Source organism: Chiloscyllium punctatum, chromosome 12 (genome assembly GCF_047496795.1).
Source record: "Chiloscyllium punctatum isolate Juve2018m chromosome 12, sChiPun1.3, whole genome shotgun sequence".
NCBI lineage: Eukaryota > Metazoa > Chordata > Chondrichthyes > Orectolobiformes > Hemiscylliidae > Chiloscyllium > Chiloscyllium punctatum.
Genome location: NC_092750.1, coordinates 59,084,079 through 59,098,827, shown reverse-complemented (window position 1 = coordinate 59,098,827; position 14,749 = coordinate 59,084,079). Strand labels below are relative to the sequence as shown.

Here is a 14,749-nt window from a genome sequence, read left to right as displayed (position 1 = left end):
CAAATAGATCCAAGAAAATCTAAGCATCAGTGATCCCTCCAGTTAGGTTTATGTCAATTGCTTTGAATACTTGGGGAATTCAGAGATGAACAGTAGAGATGTTGCCGAAAAATGTGTTGCTGGAAAAGTGCAGCAGGTCAGGCAGCATCCAAGGAGCAGGAGAATCGACATTTCAGGCATAAGCCCTTCTTCAGGACTCCTGCGCTTTTTCAGCTCTGATCTCCAGCATCTGCAGTCCTCACTTTCTCACAGTCGAGATGGTGTTGTGTTTTAGATCACTGAAGCTGCTAAATCTATACATATTAAAAAAAGCTTACAAGGATATAACCTGAGACTTTAGAATAATGATACAAATCAATAAGATTCATGCAGAGAAAAAAAGCTTTCTGTAATGCTGGGACAGGAAGATTAGTAAATGTGATTACATAGTCATAGAGATGTACAGCATGGAAACAGACCCTTCGGACAACTCGTCCATGCCGACCAGATATCCCAACCTAATCTAGTCTCATTTATCAGCACTTGGCCCATATCCCTCCAAACCCTTCCTATTCATATACCCATCCAGATGCCTTTTAAATGATTTAACTGTACCAGCCTCCACCAGTTCCTCTGGCAGCTCATTCCATACACGTACCATTTCTGTGGGAAAAAGTTGCCTCTTAGGTCCCTTTCAAAATTTTCCCCTCTTAGTCCTATACCCTCTAGTTCTAGTCACCCCCACATGAGGGAAGAGTCCATTTACCTTTTCTATGCTCCTCATAATTTTATAAACCTCTAAGTTCACCCCTCAGCTTCCGAAGCTCCAGGGAAAACAGCCCCAGCCTCTCCCTGTAGCTCAGATCATCCAACCACGGCAACATCCTTGTACATCTTTTCTGAACCCTTTCAAGTTTCACAACATCCTTCCTACAGGACGGAGACCTGAATTGTACACAATATTCTAAAAATGGCCTAACCAATGTCCTATACAGCTGCAACATGGCCTCCCAACTCCTATAATCAGTGCTCTGATCAATAAAGGAAAACATACCAAACGCTTTCTTCACTATGTTATAAAATGGGAAAAGCTAGGATTAACAACTTGTTTGAAATAACATGAATCATCAGTAAAGTTTCAAACTAACTCTCCCTGGTTTCAATACAAGTAAAAGGATAAATGTTTTGAAAAAAGTTAAAAACATAACAGACTCAGAGACTCCAAAACAGGCTAAGAATGTCAGATCAAACTGAAATGGCTAAACAACCTTTGTTCCTCCACGTCAATTACACCAAGCAACAAGGTGTAGGCTCATTGCTTGATTTGACAATAATGTGAGATATCAATCTCTGATGGATAAATGCTAATTGTAGTCAGACAAATACAGTCTCCCATATAGAGGTGAACAATGCTCTAATTACTGTGATATTTGGTTGAGGCCCATACTCAACATAACCTGGCTTCTAAAACATAACCATCCGTCCACCACCACCATCACCACAACTTTTCATATTTGTAGGGACCAGACACAGAACCTTCTCATCATTCAGCTTAGGGTAAGATAGGGTCATGTTTGTGTCATGGAACCTATAATCCAAGCAGCAGAAATCAACCCCATGGCAGTTTGGTCATTTGAATTCAACCTAAAACCAGTCCAGAAATTAAAAGTCAATATCTGTAAAGTTGCTATGAATCTTGAGCTTGTTGCAAAGAAAGGCAGGTGACTCTTAACTACCCTCAAACAACTGAGCAAATCATTCAGTCGAATACAATGAGATCTTGTTGCCTAAATGTCAGATCTTCCCTACAACAGTGACCATACTCCCAAATGCAAAGCAATTTGGGTATCCTTGATGTCATGAAAGATGCTATAATAAGGCCAGGTCTGTCTGTCTTTTTTTCAGCACTGCAAGGATACGAACAATTTCATGTTCTTGAATTCTAAACAATCTGATACTGAGCTGGCCAGTGTTTCTTGACATAAGTAAGATGACATGGTGTAAAGATGACATAGTGTAATGATAACATGGTGTAAAGGCACACATTTACTCCGCAGTGAAAAACAATGCAAGTGCCAGACTTATGAAGAATACACCAGCCTGACTTGAGACCATATAGTAGTGTCTTTGCTGTTACCAGGTCAAAAATCTGGAACCATTTTCCAATGGGCACTGTGGGTGTACCTACATCATATGGACTTCAGTATGTCAAGAAGATGGCTGCCTACCATTTTCCCAAGGGATGGACACCAAGTGTTGGCCTATACTGTCCCATGAATGAATAACAAAAAACACAGGAGACCAATCCAGACCGAGATCCTTTCATTTGCTTCCTTAAGAATGGTGGTGACTTAACTCACCAGTCTTTTTCCATAACTGATAAAATCTGCATAACCTGAGAAGCAAATATATTTTAAAAAAGTGAATATGTAAGGGAGCCATGCTATGCAAAATAAAATAACGAAACCATCAAAACCTTGAATGTTGATTGAATTGGGCCAAAAGTAGTGGGAAAAAAATTGATACACTTTTCTTAATTTTTGCGGGTCAAGCAGGCTTTAAGGTGAATGAGATCACTGACAGCTACAGGCTTTGAACAATGATTTAGGAAATGGATAATGAAGCATTGCAGTGTGGCACTGCTTTTTTTACAATGAACATCAAACCCTGATTGATGGTTTATTAACTCTATATCGAGACTGCTCACCCCAAATTCTTATTTTTCCTCATTTGTCAGATTTATAATTTTCAGTCACAGTGAGCTGCTCATTATCTTCCCTCCCTTGACTGACTGATGGTTTATTCATTTGCTTTGAAGTGACTGTCGCCTGGTTAGACCCGATGAGCTACAGCCAAACAGCTTTTCTTTTAAAAATGTTTCAGTTTATTCACTTCATGCAAAGCTTTGCAACACAATGGCAAGTGACAGCTGCAAAATGTATTATATATGAATATTTTACACCTCAGCACAAAAATAGTTTATCAAAAAATGTTGCACTTGGATCAAATTGTCATATTGTAGGAGTGAACACAAATTAATGGGGCATTACAATTCCATATGACAGGAGGGAAATGTTTTTCTCTTTTGATGTTACAGCCTCAAATTTATAGAAGACAGCAACCAAATGGCATTTGAACTGACAATGAATCTAAACTACGATTTCTTACTAAATTCTTTGCAGGCACTTATGCAACTGAATGCATGTCAAAATTGGAGAATTTAATACTTTCCCCTTCTGACTCTGGCTTCAACATTTGTTCATCAGATTCAAAGTTTCCAACAAATACATCATAATGTGAAGTTCAGAAGGAAATCTCTTTGTTGCAACCTTTCTGAGATGAGAACATATTTTGTGCGACGTTTGTTTTGTTCTGCAGTTTCACGGCAAATTCTATTGAATTTTTTGTTTTGCTGCTCAGTTTGTTTCCTGTACTTTGTTTTACACATGCTTCACACAGGATGGCATGAGAAGCAAAGGGAAAAGCTTTTGCATCCTAAGAATCTGCACTGGATTGAAACCAGCTCCAGTTGTCAACATCCACAGCTTTATCTAACATTCCATTAAGTCTAAATTTTAAATTGGATCACTTAATAAATCAGCCTGTCTACACACTGGATTTCAGAATATGAACAGTTTATCCCGAAATGCATGGTGGTAGTCTTAACTAGATTTGAAATGAAGTTTGCTATTTGCACCAAAATTTCTAAGGCAAATATTTGGATTTGGATTGATGCAGTGAACAACACTATCGGTCAGAATGGAAATTCATAAACATGCAAAAGTTAAAGAGATGAGTGCTGATAAAAGGAAGTGTCTGAGGATAGTTATGAAAACATGAATGCATATCAAAATGCATTGGAATGGTTAAAAGGAACGGTCAACCATCAAATTGACAAGGCAGTTAAAACTTTAGCTTTCAATTTTTTTTTAGGAAAAAGAATGCTTAGAAAATAACTGCTTGCAATTTCACCCTCTATTTGCATAACTCTGAGGGATCTCATTACTGGATTAATACAGTACACTGATTTTACAACCTTCCGTTATCATAGTAGGGTGTTTGCCATTTTGCAGTTGTTTTGACAATGCCAGGTGGTTTTAGACTAGGGATTAGGGTAGTTGGGCAGGTGAAAGTGCAAGTGAATGTTTTGGAGTGGCAAATCAAAACAGACTGGATTGTAATCTTTTGTGAGTACAAAGATAGTGAGGGGATGGTAAATGCTGTGCTCATACAGAATGCCTGCAGTTACGTCCCAAATATTTTATGCTTTTTCTCTTTCACAAGCATACAAGGGCAGCTCTACTGAAGTGTACTTGTGGGACTGATTGCACTTATATGCGTCAGCCTCTGCTTAAATGTTAGCATGCCTCCATAGTTGAAAAACTGTACCCTAGTTACTTGCATGTTGCAGGTAAATGTTTCTCTCACTTTAAATGGTGCAATCCAATTAAAGAGGACAGCAAACGTGTCTCTTTGCACTGAATGCTGGAATTCACTCAAGGTCAAAGGGAATCAGAACTACAGAATCTCAACTAATCTGCAAGATAAAGGATTGCAAAGCGACTGTTCAACTATCAACATCAGGGCGAATGACGACTATTACAGTGTCAGTTGAAACGTTCGACTATTTTTGAATAACTTAAAAACTGATTTTTATTTTAAAGGATTTATCATTTTGGACTACCTGTTATTTCTAATTTGTGTGTATATGAGTCTTACATTACAAATTTTTCTTCTGCTTAGCAATTGGTAAATTCACCATTTGTTAACTCAAGAAAGCCTGATTAAATTGGCTTATTTACAAACATAAGTTCATTTGGGTCTGTAAGAAGGATATCCATCAGGAAAGGGATTCATTTTCAAATGAACCTATTGCAACCAAGTGAGATGTGGGGTAAGTAGAGGAGAGCAGGCTCATTCATCTTTACCCAAGAGCTAAATATATCCCACCTGGAATCTGTAGTGAATTGCAGAACCTTGCCCAGGGTTTGGTCAATACAATGCAAATAGAACTCTTCAACAAATGCAATAGTATTTGCTAGTTCATCACTGAAATCATGGACCATTTTCAGAATTCTTAAAGTAATACCCATCCATTTCAGGTCCACAGTATTGTTGAAAAGACAACCTAAAACAAGAATAAATAATAATGCATTGGTAGGAAAAACTTCTAAAAATGCAAAAACGTCAAAGAAATGCAGAGCAAAATATACTTAAAATCACACTAAAGATCCCAGCAATCAAAATGTCTCACCTCCTTTAAGAAACCTGTTTGAGAAGACTAAATTACAAGATTTTCAAAAGCCCAGTTCCGATCGACAAGATCAATTTACCACATCTAATTTTTCAATGTAATAGTTTTAGAAAATTGGCACTTAAAAAAAATTAAACAAAGAGATAAATGCAAGGAATGGAAGAAAAAGTACTGAAGACACTGATATATGCAGCCTGATGGCATGGAATTTGGGGGGCTTAGGAGTATAGGGTATTTTTTTCAAGGTTGGAAGGAGTGCAGAAGTAATTTGCTGGATTAGTACCATAATAAGACACAAAAACTGAAATTGCTGGAACAACTCAGCAGGTCTGGCAGTATCTGTGGAGGAAAGCAGAGTTAGCATTTTGGGTCCAGTGACCCTTCATCAGAAAGATGCCATAATGAGACTTCTCAGTTATGTGCATAGAGTGACCTGTTCCCATTGCAGAGAAAGTGAAGAGAAGATTTAATGGAGATGCTCAAAATTATCAAGGACTTGAGTGGAGTAAATAAGGAGAAACTGTGTCCACTGTAGAAATTTACCAAGGCTTCTCTGATAACAAGTCTCAAACTCCTGAGTTCTGGAAGAAGAGGGAACACCACTCACTGCAAGTTTCTCCAAGTCACTCATCCTCCTGACTTGAAAATGTATCATCATGCTTTCCCTGGATGAAAATCAACCTGCTCCCACCCTTGCAGCCCTGCAAATGTACCAACAGCACAAAAACAATAGTGGTTTAAGGCGGCAGTTTTCTATCTCAAGGGCATTTGGTGACGGACAATAAATGTTAACCATACTAGAGATGCATGGGTGAACAAAATAAAACATCACAGGTTTAAGAAAATTAGCAAAAGAACCAGAGGGGACTTGAGGAAAAATACTGTCGTATGCAGCAGGCTATTAAAATATCAAATGTACCGCTGAAAGTGTGGTACAAACAGATTCAATGGTCATTTTGGAAAAGAAATGAAAATATACCTGATGTGGAAAAATTTTGCAGGGTTTTAGAAAGGAGCAAGGGAGTGGAATAAATTGAATAGTTATTTCCTATGCCATCACTGGGACAATGGGGCCAACGGACCAATGGCTTCCTTCTATATTGCTTGCTAACAAAATATGGTCAATTACGTTAACAAAAATGGTCCATATTGGATACCCCTTACTCAGGTTAACATTACTTAATCCTTTGTTTGTCCAACTGTTGTTCTCATTCTCTGGGCTTCATCTCCACCTGCCGTTTAATCATTCCCCCAATGGTGCAGACGCAATGCACTGAATTGCTTCTTTCTGCACCATTACAATTGTGATTTTGTGATAATTAGTCAATAGGATAACAACAGATTAACGTGGTTTCCATCACATTGCTGTTGGTGAGAGTTTCTGCGTGCAAATTAGCTGCTGTATTTCCTATAGGACAAATTGACTAAACATCATTGGCTGCAAACCACTTCGAAATGACTGGTAATTGCGAAAAGTGTGATATAAATACAAGACTTTTCTTGACCTTCCATTCATGAAGACAGCATTTCTGCAGTTTCCTATTGCATACAGCTAACAGCTTAGACCCCCTTGGTGATAGCAGGGATTTGAAAAAACAGTGCTTATATCTCTACACACACTATGCCTGTAAATGGTGTTTTGTGATTTCAAAGAAGCAAATGGGAGAAAATGAGATAGAATAATTATTTATGAAAGAGAATCCAATAGGAACATGAGAGATAGAAGTGATCCAACCATCTTTGAAAGCTCTGACATAAATCTGCAACTCCTTCATTATTCTCTCGACTGAAATCATTCTTATATCATTGACATCGATTGGGAGAGCTGTTTGAGAGTGCATAATACAACGGACATTACTTCATTCACAAACCTTAATAAAATCAGAGAGAGATTGTCGTCTGATTCGTTTTGGCTGGATTTTGACTAATTTCCTATGATAATTATTGATGCAACACAGATCTTAAATAGCTGAATACTGCCTTGAATAAATTATTTTTGGAAGAAAATGCACATGTAGCATCAGTGTCACTTCCTATGTAATCTGTTGCATAGCAACTCTCAGAGGCTGTCGGATGCTTTTTGTATTTAGGTGCTGTAACCACAAGGTTCAACGGAAAACAACCATAACAAGTTCTCAGGAATGGGCACTAGAAGAGAGAAGACTCCATGGGGAGTACAGCAAAAGGATTATGTTAAGCTTCACTATGGTGCAGGCTTTTCAACTGAGCACAGAAAGCCAGTGCAGCCTTTCCCTCATGCTGACCTCTTACAGAATAGGACTTGAGCTCAACACCATGATGATCTATGTGTCTCAGCAGTGTGGAAAACAATGCATTTACACCAAAGTGCTTTAATCACAGACTCAGGAAAGCAACCCAGAGAGCAGTAAAATTTGCCTTATAGGTCTATCCTCTAATATTGCACAGAACAAAACAACAGGTTCAGTAGTGATTTCTTATAATAAATTATTGGCATTCATGCTATAACTTACTCCACATGGAAGCTCTATCTTGCTCACTTGAAGTCTAGCCAGCAAAAATGGGAGGAAAATGAAAGCCAGTGTACATTTCTGATGGAAGTTTTTTGCAAAATAAAACTTGGACAATAGTAATTGAATACATTAAATCTTCATTTGTGCTTATATATTGCAGGGTGAAACCTTTAGATTTTACTGACAGTGTAAAAATCACTGCTGTCAAATCCACTTTGTAAAGTGAGGAATAGTTAACTTGCTGGTCACATAGCAATTGGGCTCCAAGTACAAAGAAACTCACCCTGGCCCTAACCCTGCTCTGGGCATATAATCTCATTGATCACCTCACTTGCTTTTGATGACTGCAGCTGCTCTTTCAATTGGTAAAAAAAACCTCTTTAAATGGAAGAAAATTAGCAATTATGGTGCTGAATGTATCAACTTTCTTTAGGAACTCACTGTTCATCTGTTGCTGCAATTTGAAGAATGTAACTCAAGTCTCCAGACAAGACATAGTCAAGATCAAAAAAAAGCATCATTCAGTGATAATAGATTTGAAGATTGTTTCTACTGTTTAATTCTTCATGGGGATGAAATAGGAAACTGATGATATGTTCAGACAGTACAAAAATGGTACTGACTCCTTTGACTCCAATGGAAGTGCAATGGGAGATGCATTTGACTTCAGGATCAATATCTTTGCTGTCAGGCTTTATGACCTTTGTTAAAGAAAGCCTTGTCCTTTTACATTCTCTGCAACTGACAGAAAGCATAGGATATGTGGTCAGCATTGCCAATTTCCATTTACTTTATAAGAATTCAAACATGAACTTAAAAACGTATAATCCTCTCTCTGCTCTTCTTTTGTTGATTTATCCTTGTCCATTCTACATTCTGAGTTTGACGGCTGACTCTCAAGGTGAATGACTATGATAATTTGGATAACAAGAACTGTGTCAGAATGTCGCGGATCCAGTTTAACAAAACATTGTAATAACATCATGTTGATTGACTTACCGAATAAAGAATAACAAATAAAGAAAAATACCTATAGCAATCTGCATTAAAAAACGATAATGGATGGTCAAGTGTTCGTTGAACCTTGAGTGTGCCATGTGTGAAATGCAATTTTGTTCAGAGTCCTATCCTATTACATTCTCTGTACCTGTCAGAATCTATAGTATATATTGTCCATACTGAATGAAGTCAACTGTAATGTTATATCTGCTGAATTATCTTACAAAGTAACAGAGAATTTTCACTTCCTGCAGGTTTATGTCTGTAGAGTAAATACATTAAATGTAATCTATCGAAGCCCAACTGCCTGTCAGATGAAATAGATTTATTGAATTTATTACTCCACTTTTTCCTTCAATTATGTAATGTGGTAAATTATGTAATGCACTTATTTACATGATGCCATATGGAAGTGTGTACAGATCAAAGATTACCATTACAATTCTACATTATTGTATGAAATTCCATTTAAAAATGCAAACTAATTGATTTATGCAAAGACCAAAAGAAATTTAAGTGTTCCTCGACAACATTTATTCCACCCATTATCATGGGGAGAATGAGAGCTGAAAGTTGACAATTTCCTGACATGGATAATCTGCCCTGAAATCTTCAGTAAATATCAATCTCACTGGCATTTCACAGAAACTCAAGTAATAATTGGACCATGATGTGTAATCTTCACCTAACCTATATTAACTGCTACCTGAGCTTCAAAATGCAAAGTATTTGCTCTCAGAATCTGTAACACGATCTGAACTCTGTAGTCATGTGACAGTTCCTGTTCTATTTTCAGCAGAACTTGCTAGCACAGAAGCAAGCTCTCCTAACCTCCCCATCCCATTCACTGGAATCATTCCTTACATTTCACATCCTGAATGCTGCTTGATAAAGGAGATTCTTCCCAGATTCCTCAATATTGAAATTAATCAAAATAAAATTCACTTAACTAAAACATTTATTAAATTGCCATTCAGTTCATCTACATCATCAGATACAGAGAAACTGTCTCAGAAAGTTGTATTTAAGTCTGAAGGGAATTTGTAGCAAGGCTTTTTTTAATTACTGAAGTCTCAGATGCTATCAATGGTATTAGCTATTACGTAGGGTATAGCACACAAAACAGGACATATGAGCTAACCATTTTATGCCTATACTTACTTGAGCCTCCATCCATCTTTTACCCTAAAATATTTAATCTAGTTCCCTTTTAAATATATCTACATCATCTCACCATCTCTCCCCCTTCACTATGTATTACTCATGTCCTTTGACTGGGTCATACGTTCTAATTTCTTAATATCATAATCCTGCTGTTGTAGAGTTGCACTATGACAGTAGCACAGTGGTCACTGTCAAATGGCTATACCTCATATGTCAGGTTGGACAGTGAGTACCAATGGTGATCTACTAGTTGAACTGGATCTTGTCTTCACCTGATTTAGGTATGGGAATGGGAACCCTGATGATGCTGAGAAGAACAACCCACTTATTAAATACAATTGAACATTCACCTAACATTTTTCAAAGTTACTGTCTTAGCCCAATTAACTTTTATTCCAATATTTGCTTGAAGCATTTTTTCATGACAATAGACAGTATTGGGTCATTCAACCTCTTCCATCAGACAGAAGAAACAGAAGCCTGAACACACACGAGTAGGTTCAGAAAAGGCTTCTTCCGGGCCATTATTAGACTGATGAATAGACTAAGCGAAAGTGAGGACTGCAGATGCTGGGGATTAGAGTCAAGATTAGAGTGGTGTTGGAAAGGCACAGCAGGTCAGGCAGCATCCGAGGAGCAGGTGCATTCCTGCTCCTCGGATGCTGCCTGACCTGTTGTGCTTTTCCAACATCACACCAACCTTGATGAATTGACTCTCTAACCTCAAATAATGCTGATCTCATCTAGTGCAAGCCTTGTGCAATGTAACCTGTATGCCTCTGTCTAAGTCTTTTTGATCTGTACATCCTATGATCTGTTTGTTCTGCTTGTAAACAAAATTTTGCACGGTACCACGGTACACGTGACAATAAGTTAATCATGACTGAATGCCTTGTACTGATGAATTTACAGTCTCTTTTAAAACTTCTATTAAGGATTTACACTTAGGGGTTGTTGTAATGCCAACATGGTCTGATCTGCTGCTTTACCAGTAATGCTTTAGTACTGAGATACGCTACTGACTTTGAGCACGTTGATATTTTTGGCTGTATACATTACATACAGAGGAAAAGGAGAAAGAAAGAGCTTTAGCAGGAGACCGTCTTCCAAGCGTGCTTCCCTTTCTCCCAATGAGGCACAATACATATAAGCAGAAGTCAACCTCACAACTACTTGAACGTCCTCTGCCATTCAATGCAGTTATGGATGATCTTCTGCTTCAACTCAAATTTCCCACCCATTTCCCCATTCTCTTGATTCTCAGAGACTGAAACCTGTCTAGGCCAGCCTTGAATATATCCAATGATGCGGATAATGAATTCCAAAGATTCGCAAAACTTTGAATGAAGCCACTTCATCTTAGCTTAGTTTTAAATGGTTGGTCTCCTATCCTGAGACTGTGCTCCCATATTCTAGCTGGCCCAGGCAGAGGAATCAAATGTTCAATATCTACCTTGTCAAGTCAATCTTTTACATTTGCTTATACTTCTGCTTTTCAGACAGTATAGACTATTGCTTTTCTTTATTCGCTCACTGGCTATGGGCTTTACTGGCTGGGCCAGCATTTATTCCCCATCCTGAACTGTCTTTGACAAGCTGTCTTCTTGATTCATTGCAATCCGCTTGGTGTAGATGCACCCACAATGCAATTAGGGAAGGGATTATGAGATTTTGACACAGTGATACTAAAGAGACAGTGATATATTTCCAAGTCAGGATGGCAAGTAGCTTGGAAGCGATCTTGCAGTTGATGGTTTTCAATGTATCTGCTGCTGTTGGCCTTCTAGATGGCAGGATTGTAGGTTTGGAAGGTGTTGTCTAAGGAGCCTTGGTGAATTTTGCAGTGTCAGCAGTGGAGGGAATAAATGTTTGTGGTGACAATAGACTTTTGTCCTTGATGGTGTCAAACTTCTTGAATGTTATCAGAGCTGCACCCATCTAGGCAAGTGAGCAGCATTCCATCATTCTCTGACTTCTGACTTGTAGACTGTGGACAGGATTTGAGGTGGTGAGTTACTCTCGGCAGTGTTCCTAGCTTAACCTGCTCTTACAGCACCACAGTATTTACATGGCTAGTCTAGTTCAGTATTGGGTCAATGTTGACAGTGATGGATCCAGTAATTGTCATACCAATGAACATCAAGGGGTGATGGTTAGATTCTCTCTCTTGGAAATGGTCATTACCTGGCACATCTGTGGTTCAAATGTTACTTGCCACTTGTCAGCCTAAGCCTTGATATTGTCCCCGATGTTGTTGAATTTGGACATAAACTGCTTCAGTACCTAATGGGCTGTACGGTGGCATAGTGGTGGTTAGCACTGCTGCCTCACGGTGCCAGAGACCCAGGTTCAATTCCTGCCTCAGGCAACTGCTGTGTGGAGTTTGCACATTCTCCCTGTGTCTGCATGGGCTTCCTCCGGGTGCTCCAGTTTCCTCCCACAGTCCAAAAGTGTGCAGGTTAGGTGAATTGGCTATGCTAAATTGCCCATAGTGTTAGGTGAAGGGGTAAATGTAGGGGAATGGGTCTGGGTGGGTTGCTCTTCGGAGGGTCAGTGTGGACTTGTTGGGCCGAAGGGCCTGTTTCCACACTGTAAGTAATCTAATCACAGATGGTGCTGAAGATTGTGCAGTAATAAGCGAACATGCCCACTTCTGACCTGTGAATGGAGGAAAGGTCATTGGCAAAGCAGCTGAAGATGGCTGGGCCAAGGATTCTACCCTGAGGAACTTGTTCAGATATGTCCTGGAGCTGAGAATGACAACCAGAATTTTATTTTTCACTTCATGTATGGCATGATACCGACCAACAGAGAGTTTTTCCCCTTGATTCCAATTGACTCCATTTTTGGTTGAACTCCTTGATGCTACACTTGGTCAAATGTGGCCTTGATACCAAGAACACTGACTCTCATCTTACCTCTGAAATTCAGCTCCTTTGTTCATATTTGGACCAAGACATCAATGAGGTAAGGAGCAAAGTTGACCCTGGTAATACCCAAACTGAGTGTCAGTGAGCAGTTTATTGCTAAGTAAATATCAGTTGTCAGGTTAGTCAATCTTTTACCATAGAATAATTTTCAAACCTTAGGAATCAATCTAGTGAATGTTCACCTTCTGGACAAATGTATCTTTCCATAAATATCGAGCCCAAAACTCTGCGCAGTGCTCCAGGTGTGGTCTTAATCATGCAGTGTACTTCTGCCAACTTTCTGAGACCTTTGTTATTTTGAGCCACCATCCACACTGCTTGTACTTCGAGACCAAAGTTTGTGACATCTGTAAGATCTACCAGTTCATTTTCTACTGCTGCATGAGGGAGTGTTGCAGTAGAAACTCAGACTGAGGTCATGAAATCTCAGCATTTTGCAGTGCAAACTCAGACTGTTGCCACAATGAATGCATATAGTAGTTCTCAAAGTGACTTTCAGGTCCTACATCAATCCAACAATCTGTGCTCCAGCAGCTAACTGGAGTTGCTATGATATCATCTCAGTGGAATGGCAGTAGTTCTATAGAGCAAAAATCTGATGATCTTTCATATATTAATTAAACATCCCTATACCATTCCCTTGCTTCCTCTGTACTGCCTACCAAATGCATCCAAAAAGATAGTAAAATTACTGATGCTTCAGATTCTAACAAAGTCATTCTGAACTGCATATCGGGCTTTGTAAAAGCAGTCCATTGACTGAATTGCTTTTTGGTAGGAGGATTTCATTTTAAAGACCGGAATGTACTGAGGTGGTTGATAGTTTTGATGGAAAAACAGGATGAAGAGCAAGAACTCGGTGCCATGAGGGCCTTATATCAGCTGTCCACTCTGAGGCATCACACATTAACACTTCAATACACAGTGCCTCTTGGTCAATTCTGATCCTTAAGGAAACATCTATCAAGACTAAAGCATGAAAACAGTTAACAATTGCCTTTGGATGGGGATTGACAGGCAGTACATCTTGTCTATTTGCTCAGAATAGCTGGAAGTAGGTAGTTGGTTGGGGCTCTGGTAGTGGTGGAGATTGATGGGAGTGACCCATTACAGCACACAATACTCCCCACCTGACAAGCCCCACACAGTTGCTGCTGAATAAAACCATCAACAGTGTGGGGAGAGACCCGTTATCTGGCATTAATTGCCCACTCAATTGCAGACAGGGCAGGAAGGCAATCTATGCACCTCCCAAATGGCCCGCCCAATATGGATTTAATTGGGATGGAGCTGAGAACACTGTCCACCTGCCACCATCCATCCATTTAAATGCCTCCTGCCATCAAATTCACCATAGGAGAGGGCATATGATTGAAACTTTCAGTCTCCTAATGCATCACTGTTACAAAATGATTAGACTTCACAATTATCACTTTGAATGTCTCTAGCTACATGTTTATTTTTACCTCAAGGATGTAGTTAAAGTTGCAATGAAAATACATGCCCTTCGACTAGTTCACAGGAATATAAATCACTTTGGAGCTATATATACACCAGGGAAGTTGCCAGTTCTGATCACCTGTATGTGTTCAGCAATTGATCATAAGATAGCAGTTAGGTGCACTGCTGTTGCTGAAGGAAAATCAGATAGAGTTATGACTCTTGATCATCATATAGAAACCGTGATGAGGAAAGAGAACATGGGTTGTGAATGTTGGATAAAGACGGGGACAATGCTACCTTGAGGTGCTGATAACTTCCTGACATTCCCCGTCAAGAATAACTACTTGGGTTAAGGTGTCAGAGATTGACTGTAAATCACATTGAACCATATCACACTTAAAGAGTCTCTGCTTCCAGGAGATATAAAAAAGAAATTCTTTGTCTGAGTCAGCACAAAGATGATGGGCAGACAGATCTAAGAATAAGCA

The 14,749-nt window shown here is 39.0% G+C and overlaps 1 protein-coding gene across 8 annotated transcripts in view; it reads right to left on the bottom strand.

Annotated features, from left to right (window-relative positions):
• LOC140483865 (protein bassoon-like) overlaps positions 1 to 14,749 on the bottom strand; it is a 645,800-nt gene that overhangs the window by 78,916 nt on the left and 552,135 nt on the right. The window contains exon 13 of one of the 8 annotated variants that reach the window (XM_072582635.1): positions 4,930 to 5,107. The exons of the other annotated variants lie outside the window; for them this stretch is intronic. The gene's annotated coding sequence lies outside the window, so the exon portion shown is untranslated. The remainder of the gene's footprint in view (positions 1 to 4,929; positions 5,108 to 14,749) is intronic. 8 annotated transcript variants of the gene reach the window in all.